General features: G+C 40.2%; 1 pseudogene; it reads left to right on the forward strand.

The window, feature by feature from the left end:
• Positions 1-18,905, forward strand: part of LOC110333684 — a 50,437-nt pseudogene extending 31,532 nt beyond the window's left edge.
• The last annotated feature ends 292 nt before the right edge of the window (positions 18,906-19,197 follow it).

Below are 19,197 nucleotides of genomic sequence, written 5' to 3' on the forward strand. Positions count from 1 at the left end.
CTTTCGGGATAGCATTTGAAATGTAAATAAAGAAAATAATAATAATAATAATAATAATAAAAAAAGAATTATAATATAAATATCTGATATGCCACCCCCCAAAGGGATCATGACCCACAGGTTGAAAACTGCTGGTCTAGGTATTGTGCCAACACTTCATAACTGTAATTTTGCTACTACTCTCTATTGCAGTGTAAATATCTGATATGGAGGACATCTGATATGCCACCCCCAAAGGGATCATGACCCACAGGTTGAGAACCACTAATCTAGTTATTTTGTCAACAGTGAGAAAGTGGTGTTAAGTTCCTCACCTATGACTGTGCAGTTGCCTATAGATCTCATGAATTATGACTGTGCTTGTTTTGTGAATTTAAAGGCTTTTATGTGCACAGGTCATACATCGGATATCATGGACACTGAAGAACAGTTAATGAGCTCAGAGAAAAACATTAAACTCTATGGACGCTCTGATTTCAAAATATGAGGAATGATTATGGAAAGCATTCTTCTTAGAAATATTAAGGCTTATACTAAACATGTAAACATATTTTTAAGGGTAAAATGTGTATAAAATGCCAATTCTCCTTATTATAGCTTACATGATTTCATAGAGTATCACTGTTGTGAATCACTTGAAAAGTCAAAGCAAGTAGGTGATGTGACATTCTCATCTTAATGCCTGTATGTTTTCAAAACAATAAACAGCATCAGCATTTTTCTCACATGCCACCTTGTTGAGTAAACTCGATTTTTACAGATGTTAGCAACAATGATATGACCACCACATCTTTTCTTTCAGACTGTTAGAATTATTTGACTTTTGATTTAGATACATGATGTCTTTTTGTAGTTACATTGCATGCTAGAAACAGAGGAAGTTGCATGTGTTAGCAGGTTGTCCTCCAAAATCTTGACACTTGTTTTTAGTGTCAGTAGAGTAGGAATACAAAGGGCCATCTTGATAGTCAGTGTGTGGCTGATGAGAAGCCTAGATTAAGTGATTCATTCATTCAGTCATTCATTAAAAAATATTATTAATTATCTAACAGGACAGACAATGATGCCCATTATCAAATCGTTAACTGTCTCAAATTTGCACTGCAATTGTAAGGGATAAAAGAAGATGAATATGGAGTCAAAGTAATCGTAAGGAGGGCTGGCCAGATGACCTAAAGGGTAAGGGCTCTTGTGTTCAAGGTTAATGACCTGAGTTCTATTTATGCCACCATGTTTAGAAGAAAGGGTCAGCTCTGGAAAGCCACCTTTTGAGCTCCACACTTATGTCACATGTATATAGACACATAAATGAATAAATAAATAAATAAATGTAAAAAGAATCAAATCCTTAAAAGTCCATCAGTGTTGAACGTGTTGGTTTGATCTGTATCCAGTATAAAATGACAGAGAATATTCAGGACTTTTCCAGAACTTGTTGAAACTCCCATCCTAATCCAAAGACAAACTTCATTTTCCATTTTTTATTAAATTCAAGTGAATAACCCAAACAGCAATTTTTAAAGTCAAACATTATGCTAGTTCGATACATGCTGAGTGAAAACTAAGAAAACATTAAATATCTTTGTTTTGTGTATTTCAATTATTACATTTTTACATGAGCAGAAAACTTTACATATACAGTCAAAATAGTGCAATTTCTAAGCCTTGAATCTGCATCTGTGTGTCTGTGTGTCTGTGTGTGTCTGTGTGTTATATGTGTGTGTTTAGTGTGGTATGGATATGTGTGGTGTGTGTGCATGTGTGTGTCTGTGTGTGTCTGTGTGTTATATGTGAGTGTTTACTGTGGTGTGGATATGTGTGTGGTGTGTTTAGTGTGGTGCTGTGTGTGTATCAGGGGTGTTTCTATCAGCTCATGTTGATTCATGTGGTTTACCAGCATGCACGATGCAAAGTGCATGTGTTGTATGCTCAAAACACAGGCTAGAGTGAATTCCCATGATACAACACATGTGAGCATTGTCAGAAACACCGGAGATTTGAAAAATGCTTAATTGTCAATTAATTTGGGGTCATTACTAATTCTAAAGCCTTTTAGTGTTACCAACGTTATGTCCCTATTCTCATTTAGTGGCGGTCCTTATAAGGGGTCATGTCCCTTGTCTCGTAGTTTAAAAATCTGGAGTCTTAGAAAGCTGGCAACACATATTTCACTACTTGAAAACTTGATCGTCACTTTCTGTTATCTGCCTCCTTTCTGACACCTATGTTCTTCGCTGGTTCTTTCTTTCTTGCTTGCTTGCTTTTTGTACACTGATACTTTCTTTAGGGCACTTTCTATATTGTACTGCAGACTGAGGTTGTCCCAGGCTGAACCTGTTCTACCTCTCACATCTACTAAGTCCTAGGACAAGCTACAGAAAGAGTGTGTGTGTGTGTGTGTGTGTGTGTGTGCTATATGTGTGTGTTTAGTGTGGTGTGGATATGTGTGGTGTGTGTCTGTGTCTGTGTGTGTGTTATATGCATGTGTTTATTGTGGTATGGATATGTGTGGTGTGTGTCTGTGTGTTTTATGTGTGTGTTTAGTGTGGTGTGGATATGTGTGTGTGTGGTGTGTTTAGTGTGGTGCTGTGTGTGTATGGTGTGTGTGTGTATGTGTGTGTGTGTGTGTGTGTGTGTGTATGAATGGTGTATGTGGTACAGTGTATAAGGTATATATGTATGCATGATGGTGTATGAGTGTGTGTATGTGTGTGTGCGTGTTTAGTGTGGTGTGGATATATGTGTGTGTGGTGTGTTTAGTGTGATGCTGTATGTGTATGGTGTGTGTGTGTGTCCATGTCCTGGTGATGGCCTTGTTCAGCAAAGTTGACATTTGGAAGGAAATGTGACTCTCAGTGTCTTTTAACTTTGAGATGCAGGGAAAAAAAAAACACAGAGAATAAAAAAATAACAAGTAAGTTATGATTTAGGGAACAAAATTCCTAGGAGGCTTCCTATTTTTTAAGAGAAACTTTAACAGGATAATATAATCAATCAATCGAGAAGTCTTGTGGGAATTGTTTTAACTCAAAACACTTAAAAAATGCACAATAGAAATTTATGTCACGCCGGGCCTGGTGGCGCAGGCCTTTAATCCCAGCACTCGGGAGGCAGAGGCAGGTGGATTTCTGAGTTCGAGGCCAGCCTGGTCTACCAAGTGAGTTCCAGGACAGTCAGGACTACACAGAGAAACCCTGTCTCGAAAAACCAAAAAAAAAAAAAAAAAAAAGAAATTTATGTCACATATACAAACAGTACCCATTTCACCAGGGTCTGAATACAATGTCTTTAAAAAAAAAAAAAAAAGCTTATTGTTTAATTCAAGTTCATCATTTTCCCCAATAATAATAGCTTTCAGAGGAGACTCCTGTGTAATTTGAAACTTTTCATACATTTTTTTAATAGTTCCAATAAGATTCTTCTGAGGTTCCCCCATTAAAGAAAGGGACTCACGTGTAGTAGACAACATGATACTGTCCCCGAGGGAACTGTCTACTACACAGTTAGCTCTCCTGCAGCTCGGGGCCCAACAACACTGACCTTTCTGAATTTCCCTCAACACTCTACCTGCTAAGGTGAGGTCCTGAAACAGGAGGAATGAAGGGCTAGCCTTTACTAATGGAGGATTTACAATCGTAAACTCTATGGGCCCGAGAGATGGATCACTGATGCTGCTCTTGAAGAGCATACAGGTTCGGCTCCTGCACCCACACAGTGAGTTCCACCATCTTTAGCTAGTTCCAGAGAATCTGATAGCCTCTTCTGGTCTTTGGTCACTAGGTATGTTTGTGGCACACATGCATGCATGCAAGAAAAGCATGCAAACAAACACATAATAATAACTAAATCTTTTAAAACAAAGTCTCAAGATCATGTGATCACTTATATGATGCATAGCTACAGAAAGATTGTTGAGCTGTGTGTAATTGGACCAAATCAGCTTACATCTATCTGAATAAGTATTTAATTTAAAAACTGGTTGCTATTTGTCTTTTTGGAAAATAATAATAAGATTGTATTTGGGTACCTCTATGACTCAATGAGGATATCTATGTAATGATTACTATGTGTAGAGATGACTAAAAAAATGATTCATGAATAATTATATGTATTTATTTATATTTAATTTCTAATGTTATTATACATATACATATACATATAGAGAGAGAACAACTCAGAAAAGAACATTTTTATTTCAAATTCCATTACATAGAAAAATAATTATAGAATGTTACAAATTATTTCCCTTTTATCGGGGAATGGAAAAATATGTGAGTTCTAAGCATGTAGCTTTGCACACAGCTTTTCCCTCTTCAGTGCAGGGCCATGCTACAGGCATTTTCTGCTTTTCTTCCTTTTTTTGGGTGGGGGGAACATTTCAGACACACAAATAAACCATCATTCATTTTAACCCAATTACTTTAGATAAGTTTGTTTCTACAATTTTGCCACAGTGAACACTGTAATAAATGTCTTTGCCCGGAATCCTTTGTCTGTATCGTTAATCATTTCATTAGAAGAAATACTTCAACTGAGAGGGAGGCTGGGTGTAGTGGGGACAATTGAGGCCACAATTGTCTGGAGGCCTCAAAGACTAGCACAGTGCTCTGCAGGAAAGTTCTATGAGCTCCGTTGTTCTCTAGCTGTCGAGTTTGCCCACCAAACTGCTCATGCTAACACAGAATATTATTAATTACATCTTCTTTAAACTCAAACTATTCTTACCACCCCATCATTGTTTGTGATTCAGCATAAATAAAGCCTATTTTATAATTTCATGTATCTTATAAAAGAGAGGTAACAATTGTCTCCTCCATGGTGTCATTGAATTCCAAGGACCAAATAAATTTTTCCAATTAATCCATGCAAATGAAAGTCATCTCTGTCCTGTGATGGTCATTTTCAAGGCTAAGAGGAAGCAAAGGGGCATTTTTGGATATGTGCTCTGTATTCTTCATCGTTTGAGGGGTTCGTTGTTTTATTGATAAGGAGATGAATTTCAGAAACTTTTAAGGATCTCATGACCGTTGGCAGCAGTGCAGTTTTAACTTTAACTTTGCCTGTAAATTCTTACTACATAATCATAAATAACTCTATTCTTACCTTAGTGATAAGAGATGAGATTTGTGGGTATCATTGTCTTCTCAAAGAGTCGCCTTCTTGGAAATACAGTAATGAAAAGAGAAACGAGCAGTTAATTCACTCCCTGAGCCTTTCTCCATGTAGTTGAGAATTTCATATATGTATTCAAATCATATCCACACCTCCTTCTCCTTTTCCAACCCCTCTTGTGCACCCCACGACTCTCAGAGAACCTTATAAATAATAACAGAGATATTGGCCAAATATTTAAAATATTGTTATAAATTAATGGGAGGAAGACGTTTGCATTTTAGTGCACTGTAAACTGTAAATGATGTGAACTTGGTGGCGCACAGTGAGGGCGCCAGAGCATTGCTGCCATCTCAGTACAGAAGCCTTTGCTTTTAATTTGAAATCATCTCAAAAGGTAAGATGATATACCACAACATCACAGGCTGCTCATGCGATTCTTGATCATTAGTGTTCACAAGTAACAGTAAAATCAGATATTACTAGAATCAAGTTTATTGAGTTGTTCATTAGGTTTCATACTAAAATTTCAGATGGCATCAAAGAAGAAAAGGTGCTTTTTCTTCAAACAGTACCAAAACTATTTATAGTTTTATATTTTATATAATTAACTACTATATTATATATGAACACACACACACACACACACACATACACACACACACACACACATATGCTTGAGACTAAGTTTCACTCTATAGCCCAGGCTAGCAACAAACTTACATCAATTACCCTGCCTCAACCTACTTTTCTTTTAGAATAAAAGAATTTTTACTTTATTTAATATGTGAAGTTATATTTTAATATAGGGATTGTGTATTGTGTAGGTTTATGCTCTAATATATTGTTTTTATGCTTTCAATTCTAGTTCCATACATTAAAATGGAATACATTCACATATATACTAAAATACATAGAAATATATTACTCCCTTTGTCCTTAACCACAGAATCCCAATACTGTGCAAGCTGTAAACATGCCATACACAAATATATACTTTTGTGTATGTGATGAATGTAAATGTTGTCTTTTTAATTAAAAGATGTAATACATTTTACTGGGACACTAGCGCTGCATTTTCTTTTAAAATTAACATGAATTAAAGATGAAATGGATAAAACATAGTCGGTAATCATAAAATATAAATCCTACAAAGCAAGATTTGCAAGCAATAAAATCTAAATACACTCATAAGTTAGGCAGAGTCCGGTGTGCTTCAGAAAGACAAGAGAAGAGCTGTCTGAAGCTTTGGTGCCTGAGTTTCTATCATTGGCTTTTCCAGGCGAAAGAAAAAAGGTAACAGCGAAGTCTAAGCAGGAGCGGGCTCTTGCAAGTCTCTTCCACTCTCCCAATAACTTGGAATATCAATAGGAAATATCAGAAGGAAAGCGCAACTTTCCCTTTCAACCCTTCAAGTGACTATAAAGAGTCACTAAAGTAAGGGGACAAGATTTGAAGCCATTTGTGAAACCTCTCAGTCAAGCCAACCAGGACATTGTGGGAACAGGGCAGAGGTCAGGACCCTTCTCTCAGGTGGTTCTGAAGACTAGGGTGATTCTTCCATACTGGTTGTTTCTACGGTGCTGCTGGTCTTCACCAGCCAAGTTGTACGCTGTGGTTATTAGAATAAAGCCTTTTGTTTAAAGTGTGCTAAGTCAGCCTTACGAAATGTGTCTTCTAACACTCAGAAGCCCTATGTCAGTCTATGTACAAAGGTAGGAACGCAGGATAGAGGGGAGAACAAAAGGAAGTCTTCTTTTTCTCTAGCCAAACTGTTACCAGTAACAACTCCAAAATTATTATTTACCAGGTTTCTTTGGCCCCCCCCAGGCCATCAAATGTATTAAAACACAGACTGAAGAACCACCAAAGAAGTGATAAATTCAAAGTCCTGTGCCTGAAGAGAAGTGCTTGTCTGCTTAATTAACATGTCACTGCCTGGACCGCCAGGTGTCCCTTAGAAGTCACCTGTGTGAGTATTGATCCATCTAAGCTGCATGCTGCTTGACAAGATAATGGAGATACCAGCTTTGGGCAAAAAAAAAAAAAAAAAAAGGAAAAGAAAAGAAAAGAAAAAAAGGTGTCTGAAGACTTGTTTACTTAAAGAGAGGAGGGTCTGGGGCACAAGTTGGTACTTGTGGACCATTTCTAGTTTCTACTGCGGATATTTGTTGTTAATTATTTAGATTCGTGGATGAGAAACTACCAGAGATTTTCATGGTCTCTTTAGCCCCTAAGTATAAGGAAAATATTTAGATACAATAGGATTGATTTCAGAACTAGAGAGCTGTGTGTAGCTGTCTCTTCATGGTAGCTTCTTTAATCATAAAAAGACATTAGAAATATGCAAGCCTGTCTAAGCGGGAGACAAGTGTATAGTCACGCACACATATGTGTGCATTTAAATAGGTTTTCACTGAGACCTATCAACATATTAGAGTTGTTACTGAATAGGAATGGCAGTTTCCTTCCTGTTCAATAGCTTCGAGAGAGAAACACAGCATATACTATGACGTACCCACAATTCTCCTGTCTTAAAGATGCATCAGGGTGAAAATGATTTCTAAACTGAGACAAAAGTGAGAGTCAGGTATGCAAATTGGCTTTTGTTATTTAAACAATCATAAAGATGCAGATAAAGCCAGCAAGGTCCACTTCTTAAGAGAAGCCTAGCAAGGCTTTGGGGCACTGGGTACAGGACTCTTGGCGTACATCACACAGGGCAGACTCCTGGGGACATTCCTTTTTGCTTAAACCAGAACAGAATGCTTGCCTTCAAGAACCTGGCAGAAATTTTTCAAACACAACAGAACTAGAGTAACTTCACCTTTCTCAAGAAGAGGAGAAAGCATGCTGACAGAATCTGTCAGGAGCCACCTGATTGACTGGTAACCAAAGCCAAGAAGAAATCCAAACATTTGATGGACCAGGTGTAAGAAAGATGCTGGAGGGGGCACACATTTTGGCAATTAGCAGGATTTAAGACAGAGCAGAGAAAGGACAATTTTGTGGATTCTGTCCCACCATGAAGAGAATATTTCTCTTTATTAATCTTCTAAAGTTTCATGATTTCTTAGGTTGAAGTCTTTTTCATCTCTCTATCGCTATGTAACAAATCACCCTTAAACTCAGTGGCTTAAGACAATTATGGCTTCAGGGTCTTGCATGATTCTCTGTGTTGGCACGGCTTAGCCAGGGGGATTTGTTCTCATGTGGTCACCTGACTTGATCCAACTTCCAAACGGCTCTTGAGGCTGGTGGGCACCCACACTTGAAGATTTTAGGAAGGGATCCTCACAATGTTCTCTAATCCTCCTTGTCACTTGGCTTTTCAAAGTCAGTAACCAGTTTCCAATAAGGAGTGGGGATTGCTCAGGCCACTGCTGGTATCTGCTTGCTTATATGCGTATTCATAGAATAAGAAAACGCATCTGGGAAGAGACTAGAGTATTTTATATGAGAGTTTTCTTTACGCTCATCTCAGAAACAGCTTCCGGAAACAGGACAGGGAAGCAAAGGACAGAAGGCTAGAAAAATACATCCTTTGGTTATATGTAGATTCGTAAGGGTCTCCTGTAGACTCTGAAGTTAAAACCTGTATAGACTTGGTCCAACCATAATGGAATACTGGGCATGTGTCCATTGTCCCCAGCCAGTCCGTTCTGAGCAGAGCTCTACTGTAGCAGAAGAAGAATATTGGGGTTCTATGGGCCTTCTGGTGAGATAAGTCAGTGCTATTCTTCAGAGAGTGAGATTTCTCTGAATTACTAACAGGTAGCCATCTCTGATGGAGAATTCCTATGAAAAGGACTCAGAGAAAGGGAAGGCTAAGGAGGCTTCCTGCAGAATGGAAACAGAGAGATTGTCAGCTCAGCTACACCCTCAAAATAAAAAGCCAAGCAGCAAAACCAAATCCTATGGAAAGCCATCTGAAGAAGTATTTGTTCTTCAAACACTAGCCAGATGATATAGTCTAAAGAAATACAAAGTTTTATTTTGACATTTTAAATTCGGTGCCGTTTAAGAGAACGTAAATCATATACATCAATGGCTTCAACAAAATAGACATTTAATACATTATGTGGTAGAGTGATGAGATTGAAAAAAAAAAAAAAAGGCCATTTTAGAAAGTTGATTTAAAAAAAAATAGAACCAATAGGAGGGAGTCAAAGAGTTGCACATTTCAAAAATCTGGTAATAACACGTCTCAGGTCAAGTTCATATTGCACAAAATGAGGAATTTTTTCTCAAGTCAAGCTCTAATAATGAGTGTACACATTGTAACTGATGTCGATTCCTATTTCTGGTATCCATCTTTATTTCCAAAATATAATGTAAGATCGCCAAGAGCTTTATTAATCACATTCACTGTGGCAATGGCTTCCTTTCGACTTTACCCAAAGATCAAGCAACAACCTGGCCTTGAACAGGAAATCAGACACATTTACCATCAGATATTCCATTCACTTGGTAGGAATAGTCTCCAAAGGCTACAAATTTTCATGCTTTTATTTACAAAATCAATTCTCTTGTGCTTCATTTAAATCTATGATACTTGGCCAGTGGTCTGGCTCAAATATAAAGATGCAATCGTTTATAGTATATGAACCAGCATATTGAATTAAACAAACTCTAATGCCTTCCAACAATTGTGGCTGAATTTAATATACTGACTGAAAGGTTCAGGTCTATTTACTTATATAAATTTACAAACACATTGTGTTGGTAAATATATTTTGACATGATTAAGCACTGAAGGTATTTTAGTTTTTTCTTTTTCTCATCTCTGAATTAAACTCCTCCCCCCCCCACTTTATTGGATATTTTCTTTATTTACATTTCAAATGTTATCCTCTTTCTAGATCTTCCCTCTGGAAATCCCCTGTGTCACCCTCCTTCCCCATGCCTCTATGAAGGTGCTCACCCACCCACCCACTCCCACCTTCCTGCCCTGGCACTCCCCTACACTGGGGCATGGAAACTCCTCAGGCCCTAGGGCTGCTCCTCCCACTGATGTCCAACAAGGCCATCCTCTGCCATATATGTGGCTGGACCCCTGGGTCCCTCATTTGTATTCTTTGGTTGGTGGTCCAGTTTCTGGGAGTTTCAGGGGTGGGGGGTGGGGGTCTGGCCTGTTGACACTGTTGCTCCCCCACAATGGGGCTGCAAACCCCCTCAGCTCCTTCAATCCCTTTTCCAACTTCTCCATCAGGGACCCCGTGCTCAGTCCAACGGCTGGCTGCGAGCATCCGCCTCTGTACTTGTCAGGCTCTGGCAGAGCCTCTCAGGAGACAGCTGTATCAGGCTCCTGTCAGCTGTATAAGGGATGGATCCCCAGGGAGGGCAGTCTCTGGAGGGCCTTTCCTTCAGTCTCTGCTCCACACTGTGTCTCCATATTTTCTCCTGTGAGTATTTTGTTCCCCTTCTAAGAAACACTGAAGCATCCACACTTCGGTCTTTCTTCTTCTTGAGCTTCATGTGGTCTGTGAATTGTATTATTTGGAGATTTCGGGCTAATATCCACTTATCAGTGAGTACATACCACCTGTGTTCTTTTGTGACTGGGTTACCTCACTCAGGATGATATTTTCAAGTTCCATCCATTTGCCTAAGAATTTCATGAAGTCATTGTTTTTAATAGTGTACCACATTTTCTGTATCCATTCATCTGTTGAGGGACATCTGGGTTCTTTCCAGCTTCTGGCTATTATAAGTATGACTGCTATGAACATAGTGGAGCATGTGTCCTTATTATATGTAAAAGCATCTTCTGGGTATATGCCCAGGAGTGATATAGCTGGGTCCTCCGGTAGTACTATATCCAATTTTCTGAGGAACTGCCGGACTGATTTCCAGAGTGGTTGTACAAGCTTGCAGTCCCACCAGCAATGGAGGAGTGTTCCTCTTTCTCCACATCCTCGCCAGCATTTGCTGTCACCTGAGTTTTTGTATCATGTCCTGGCTCATTGGGTCTTAGCAACCTTTATCTTTGACTAGAATATCTTTAGCTACAGATGTCATTTCCTTTAGAAAATGCCATTATGTGATTACTATTTTAGATAAGTATATTGATAACTATTTGTTTATTAAGGGAATTTGCCATCAGCCAATTATAGTTTTCATGTAAACAACTGGCTATCAGATCTAAGGTAAGAGAAAGAGATAGAGAGAGAGAGAGAGAGAGAGAGAGAGAGAGAGAGAGAGAGAGAGAGATATTACCTGATGACATGGATCATTTGAGAACATATTGAGAAGTCAATATTTCTTTCCAATAATCTATATATTATATTTTTACTTAATAATCATAAAACATTTAAAGTATTTTAAGTCAAGACACCTGCTGTGAAATCAAAATTAAAAAGTAAATCTTTGACTAACGGCGATTTCATTAACAGTGTGAAATGTCAATATTTCTCGAGTGAATTTTGTTGAACTCTCTCTCTCTCTCTGAGAAGCTGATTAAAGGTTCCCACCCCTCCCCAGATGTGGGCAGTGTCGGGCAAGGCATGTAATGACAAGCAGATGGACCCTTTGATACCAACAACTTGACAGCGTGCATAGGACACTGCAGTCTCACAAGGAAGTTCTTGTTTTATCTCCCCTGTGGAGGGAACTGAGACCTGAACTGCACAGAGTCTACTGTGCACAGCATGTTCATCAGGGACCATTGTCACACGGCTAGCCTGAAATGAAAAGGAACTCTGATGGAGGGGTTGATTCAACACTGAGCACATCAAATTGACAATCTCTGGGCTTCTCTGCTTTGGTCAGAGAAAAAGATGGGGCTAAATCATACAGAGATGATGTCCCTGTTCTGCTGGGGTCTTGTGACCTCATTTCTTTCTGTGGCTTCTGATCAAGTGACACAGTAACTGCTTGCCCCCCTCTCCTATCATTCTTAACATCCAGAAGCATATTTCTTCTTGAACTTTCTTCTTTAAATTTTAATTATTTGTGTGTGTGTGTGTGTGTGTGTGTGTGTGTGTGTGTGTGAGAGAGAGAGAGAGAGAGAGAGAGAGAGAGAGAGAGAGAGAGAGAGAGAGAGAGAGAGAGAGCGAGCATTCCTGTGGCAAGGAAGGTGTTTAAACGTAAGAGGACAATTTCATGTTGATTCTGGAAATCAAGCTCAGGGTTCACAACAGGTGTGACTGATTACCTCCTGTGCCATCTCCCTGGCCCAGAACTGATGGTTTTAAAATCAAAACTTCAATGCACTCTGAAAACCACTGAAGATGAGCTCCATCCTGCAGTATCCCACATTCAGTCAAAGACTCCCTTCTTTGTGTCGAGATAAGCAAGCACACCCATGTCTTTAACATGACTATTTTGTCTTTAACAAATTTTAAAAATACACATTTACCAAAGATTTATTTTAAAGCAAATTTCCTCATGATTTAATGTCAGCAAATGGTTAATTGTGTCCATTTTCTATGTACCATAAGTGTCAGCTCATGTTAAAATTCCTTGGATGAAAGGTGCTGAACGGATAAGTTTAACTATCCCCATTCTACATCAAGCACTGGCTCATTACAGTCATTAATGGAGATGCCAGCAGGGAAGGGCCTCACTCACTGTTCTGCAGGACACACACTCCTCCCACTGCAGACTTCCCAAGTGTCTCCTTCCATGGTTTTCACAGTCTTTCCTACAGAGACCCGTGAACCAACTCTTCTTGTTCCCACATCTCTATGGAACTGGCTGCATCTTCCAACTACATAAGTCAATTTTAAATTACTCTGGCCCCTGCGATAGAGTTTTCTGTGGTTGTTATCAATAGGTAAAATATAAAGACAGCTAACAGTCCCTTAGTACTTATATAAACAAACAAACAAAAAACAAAAAAAAAAAACAGAAAACAAAACGAAACAAAACAAAACAAAAAAACAGATATGGCATAGTTTAACTCTCAGTGTAGCCTGTGTGATTTGTGACTTCTGACCACTTCTTTTTTAAGTGAGAGCTTTTTTGAAACATAACTCATACTCTATAAAAATCTATTCACTTGAAGCATACAGTACGCAAAATATCAGGACTATACCTCTGTATACTCAGTATATATACTCACATATAGGAAAGTCACTTCAGAGAACTATAGAGCTTTGCATCATGTCAGGAGGAAACCCTGTTCTGTCCCTGACCTGGCAACCCATTTTTCCTAGGCCACTGAGATCACAGATATACATGGATTTTCAACATTTTACGGTGATATATGTAAAACCGATTTACAATTGCCAATGAAAATGTACTCTTCAATCATTTATTGATCTTTGTTCCATATCTAACGTCTTAGTTTTGAAATCCCCTCCTTCCCTCCGTTGGCCTGCACGGGAAGATAGGCAGTGGAGGTACCTTTTAGAAAAAAAAAATCGTTGCATCGTTACCTCTGCTTCAAGCCAGTGGCCTTTGAAGTCACTTCCCAAAGGTCCTCTCCTGGTTAGCAGCCACCTGCGCTGAGAGGAGCTAATCCATTAGTGTTCCTGGCTCTAAGAAGGTGCCAAGGTGCCTGAGGCGACTGACCAGGAGTTTTAGTCCTAGCACCTGCTGGGGGCTGGGGCTGGGAGGCTCCTTGTTACAAGACATAAACACAGGCGCCTTTCATCTGACCCAGCTATGGAAGCCAGGGCCCGCGAAGAGGATTCTTTTTCTAATTACTTTACGGGTCACTTCTCAGAGACTTATGTATCAATGTCTGACACTCCTAACCTATGGGAGGCATTTCTGCAAGAGAAAGAATATCTCACACTAGGAAGCTGCCAGCCTTTTCCCTTCTGTAGGTGTGCATTCCTGACCTTGGGTTTGTGGCCCTGCCATCCTGGCCCTGCTCAGCAGTGTTGCCTAGAAGAGGGAAACCTGGGATGCTCCGCCTTCCTTTTGACCGGTGCTCCCTCCTTAGTAGCTCTTGGGTTGTTTGGGGGATTTCCTTACATTTGAACACTTGAGGCTTGTCGTCCCAACTGCTGGGTTCCAACTGATCCCATCTTTTTGAGTTAACCTTTCAAAAAATTAGCCACATTGCATAGTTGGCCTGTATCTTTAAGGAGCAAGACACCAGGGGCATGGGAGCCTCTGCTGTTCATCTGTGGGCACAGTTTCAGAGGGTCCACGGAGGCAGGAGATGTGAGGACTTGGTGAGATCAACTTCCACAATCAGCTCTGGACAGAGACCCATGACTTCAGTTCTTCCTCGTGCTCATATTAGGAATATTCTTACTCCTGTGCAGTGGATTTCTCTTTATTTCTCATTTCACCTTAAACGCAGTCATTAACATGTCTGGCAACACAAACAGCAACATACCTGTTTTCAATTAAAAAACCCAAACTTTCTTTTTTTCTTTTTTCTTTTTTCTTTGTTCTTTGTTGTTGTTGTTGTTGTTGTTGTTGTTGTTGTTGTTGTTCTTCTTCTTCTTCTTCTTCTTCTTCTTCTTCTTCTTCTTCTTTTTTAAGTACATGGTATAGTTCCTTATTAAAAGCAAAGTAAAGCAAAACAGACAAGCTAAATGCAAACCTACTGATTTTGACATTTTTTTTTTTAAATGATTGTTTTTTTAATATATTGTCATTTTCTAATGAGATACAAATGTATTTCAAAATGAGATCAAAAGTAGATGCTATATTAAAATTACATTTTACTTAGCACTAAATATGAACTCCTTCATGCTTAAATGGCATGCCTATTATATAGATGTTTGTCCTATACTATTCTGGACAGTTTAGCATGTAATTTCCTCCAGGAGAAGGTACATTGTCTCCTACGCCCTGTTCTGATTTGAATCAGCAGTCAGGAAGCACAGTGCCAACTGTGGAATATCCTGCCATCTTATTGTTTACTTTCTAAAACGTATACTTCCTTCACTCTTTCCATATATTGTCTTTAGGTCAGAGATATGAAAACATTCTTTGAAATGCAATGCCAGTGAGATTGATTAAGAATGGCAAAATACCCCGAATGAAAATCAATGTCTCCCTCCGATAGCAAAATGGTGTCAGAGGTTTTCAGAATCTGACAGATCACCTGCCAAAGGCGACAGAGTTGGCCCACACCTTCTGTTTTCTATGAGAAACACAGACTTGGAGGGCAATATTTTATTTGCTAGAGAAATTAGGTTTTTGAGTAAAGTTTATGAAATTAATATCAAAATTCTTAAGGCTGAAAATATTTATTTCAATAAAGAAGTAGAAATTTCAGAAGCTAAAGACCTTTTTCTATTATTTATGTTGTTATTGAAGATCAGTCTTAGTCCATGGTGATCTGAAAGGATTCATGGGATTATTTCAATCTTGTATCTGTTGAGGCCTGTTTTGTGACCAATTGATGGTCAATTTTGGAGAAGGTGTCATGAGGTGCTGAGAAAAAGCTATATCCATTAGTTTTAGGATAAAATGTTCTGTAGATATCTGTTAAATCCATTTGTTTCATAACTTCTGTTAGTTTCACTGTGTCTGTTTAGTTTCTGTTTCCATGATCTGTCCATTGATGAGAGTGGGATGTTGAAGTATACCACTATTAATATGTGCGGTGCAATGTGTGCATTGGGCTTTAGTAAAGTTTATTTTATGAATGTGGATGCCCTTGCNNTTGGAGCATAGATGTTCAGAATTGAGAGTTCATCTTGGTAGACTTTACCTTTGATGAGTATGAAGTGTCCCTCCTTATCTTTTCTGATAACTTTAGGTTGAAAGTCAACTTTATTTGATATTAGAATGGCTACTCCAGCTTTTTTCTTTGGACTATTTGCAGGGAAAATTGTTTTTCAGGCTTTCACCATGAGGTAGTGTCTGTTGAGGACCCAGCAATACCACTCCTGGGCGTATACCCAGAAGATACTCTAACATGTAATAAGGACACATGCTCCACTATGTTCATAGCAGCCATATTTATAATAGCCAGAAGCTGGAAAGAACCCAGATGTCCCTCAACAAAGGAATGGATACAGAAAATGTGGTACATTTACACAATGGAGTACTACTCAGCTATTTAAAACAATGAATTTATGAATGTCATAGGCAAATTGATGAATCTGGAGGATATCATCTTGAATGAGGTAACCCAAGCACAAAAGAACACACATGATATGCACTCACTGGATATTAGCCCAGAAGCTCGGAATACCCAAGATACAATTCACAAACCACACAAAACTCAAGAAGAAGGATGACCAAAATGTGGATACTTCAATCCTTCATAGAAGTGGGAACAAAATACCCATGGAAGGAGTTACTGAAACAAAGTGTAGAGCAGAGACTGAAGGAAGGACCATCCAGAGACTGCCCCACCTGGGGATCCATCCCATATACAGTCACCAAACCCAGGCACTATTGTGGATGACAAGTGCTTGCTGACAGGAGCCTGATATAGCTGTCTCCTGAGAGACTCTGCCAGTGCCTGAAAAATACAGAAGTGGATGCTCACAGCCATCCATTGGACTGAGCACAGGGTCCCCAATGGAGGAGCTAGAGAAAGCACCCAAGGAGCTGAAGGGGTTTGCAGCCCAAAGGAGGAACAACAATAAGAACTAACCAGTACCCCCAAAGCTCCCAGGGACTAAATCACCAACCAAAGAGCACACATGGAGGGACTTTTGTCTCCAGCTGCATAGGTAGCAGAGGATGGCCTAGTTGGTCATCAATGTGAGGAGAGGCCCTTGGTCCTGTCAAGGCTCTATGCCCCAGTATAGGGGAATTCCAGGGCCAGGAAATGGGAGTGGGTGGGTTGGTGAGCAGGGGAAGAGATAGGGCAAGAGGGTTTTCGGAGGGGAAACCAGGAATGGGGATAACATTTGAAATGTAAATAAAGAAAATATCTAATAATAAAAAAAAGGCCTTTTAAAATTCTTTGTAAAGCTATCTGTACCTTGGATGGATATGAACCCTGGGTCCTCCTGACTGCTAAAGATCGAATTGGCGTCTTACGAACTCCTCGATGACCAAAATTTGACTAAGGAAACACAATTTGTTTTTCCATTGTAGAGAATGAATATTCAGTCTATCGCAAGGTCCAGACCCCAAACCTCCTCTTATTAAGTTACTGTACATCCATTGTATGAAACAATGTCTCACTAAAACATGTTTTTATTTTATTTTTTTAATATTTATTTATTTATTATATGTAAGTACACTGTAGCTGTATTCAGACACTCCAGAAGAGGGAGTCAGATCTTGTTACGGATGGTTATGAGCCACCATGTGGTTGCTGGGATTTGAACTCCAGACCTTCAGAAGAGCACTCGGGTGCTCTTACCCACTGAGCCATCTCACCAGCCCTCACTAAAACATTTATACATGTGTAGGATGTACTTTGATCATATTCAGCTGCCATCCTCTCTCATTCCCCTCTTCCTCCCCCTCTTGTTCTTCTTCTTCCTAAACAGCTCTCTCACAGTCCAAATTTCTAAAAGCAGAGTTGACTATCTCTTTACCTGGTTCCTTCCTGGGTGTTATAAGAATGCAGTTATGTGTAGACCATCTAGGGAGATGCCGTGGTCCATGAACAGCCTTCTGGGCTCTGATGTCTGTTTCCAGCAAGCCATGCTGATCCCATTTTGTTTTCTTCTGTGGTTCCTCCCATGATGGTAGTTCACAAATCTCCATTCCATCTCAGGCATGCCCAGATGCCTTGGCCATCTTATAGTTCATCATGCATATTGTGTGACCATTTTTTTTTTCTACCTTTCTGTTTTTCTCTGAGAGTAACCTTAGGTCTAGCCTGCTTGATTCTGAGTGTGGGGCTTTGGCGGAGTGTAGGAGATTGATATTCCAGGGTACATACAGGACTGAGCAAGGAGAGCTGTCATCCCCCCACCCCACCCCCATCTCTCCACTCTCATCTTCTTGTCCCTCCATAGTTGAGATGAAGGTCTAACTCTGTTTTAAATGAAGGCTTAGTTGATATGGTTCATGACTTTGACTTTTCCCTTTCGGACCAGCCTGGACTGTTCATGCTAAGCCATTTTCCCCTTTCATATGTGGAAACTATTTTATACCATTATCCCTCTAACATCAGCTAAAAGTAAAACTGGACACAGGGGACACAGGGGTCATTAAGCCTCACTCTTTCGAGACAGGGTTTCTCTGTATAGCCCTGGCTGTCCTGGAACTCACTCTGTAGACCAGGCTGGCCTCGAACTCAGAAATCTGACTGCCTCTGCCTCCCAAGTGCTGGGATTAAAGGCATGCGCCACCACTCCCGGCAAGCCTCACTCTTGATATAAAGAGAAAAAGTGACTCAGCAGGTGTAACATCTCCAACATTGGAACTCAACAGCTCCCAGAAATTTCTGCAGAGACTTTTTTAAATGGAAGACCCAAACAAGATGGGAACTTGCTGTGCTCTGGATTGTGGCGCTGCCATTGGAAGGATCATCAAGCGACTGCTTCTGCTGCTTTTCAGGGTGGTGGGCATGGTGGACATGACAGAGGGCTTTCTAGCCCTCCCTGGGGGGAAGAGGCAAGAAGGCAAGAAACTCTTTCTGTTGTGGGCTGCAAGATTTCAGCCCTGAGCCCAACTCCAATGACGTGGTCTGGATGCAGCCAGTGATAGGCCACCTGATGGATCAGCACCTGGCTGAGTTTCTGCACCCACGAAAGCAGGGACTGCACCCCAATGGCATCACCATCACCCAAGACAACTTGGCCCAGGAAGGTGTGATGTTGGACAGTCTGGGCAGTAGTGTGTGCCATGACCTGGAGGTGGTCCGCTGGATCATCTGAAGTGTAGGCCTCAGCCTCCTGGTTGAGATGCTCCGGGAGAACCTGCCAGATGAGATCTACCATGCCTATAGCTTCATCCTGAGATGAGGCCGGGGGTTAGAACTGGGAGCCAGCTGCTGGCAGGCAACTCCCCACAGAACTAGCTGCCTACAGGGAGACAAAGACTCTTCACCTGGTTGTCAAGGACCAGAAGTGTTTGGACTACTCTTTCCCCGGACAGCAGGGCAAGCCACACATGGTAGAGGAATGGTCATAGTCCTAAACCCTTTTTGGTGATAGGCCAGAGCAGCCTGCATCAAGGGGAATTTTGCTCACCTCTTCAGCTCCTTGGAGTTCCTTCTTGACAGGTATATGCAGTTAATGGAAGGGTGAGCCCTCG

Source organism: Mus pahari, chromosome 16, assembly GCF_900095145.1.
Source record: "Mus pahari chromosome 16, PAHARI_EIJ_v1.1, whole genome shotgun sequence".
Classification (NCBI taxonomy): Eukaryota; Metazoa; Chordata; class Mammalia; order Rodentia; family Muridae; genus Mus; species Mus pahari.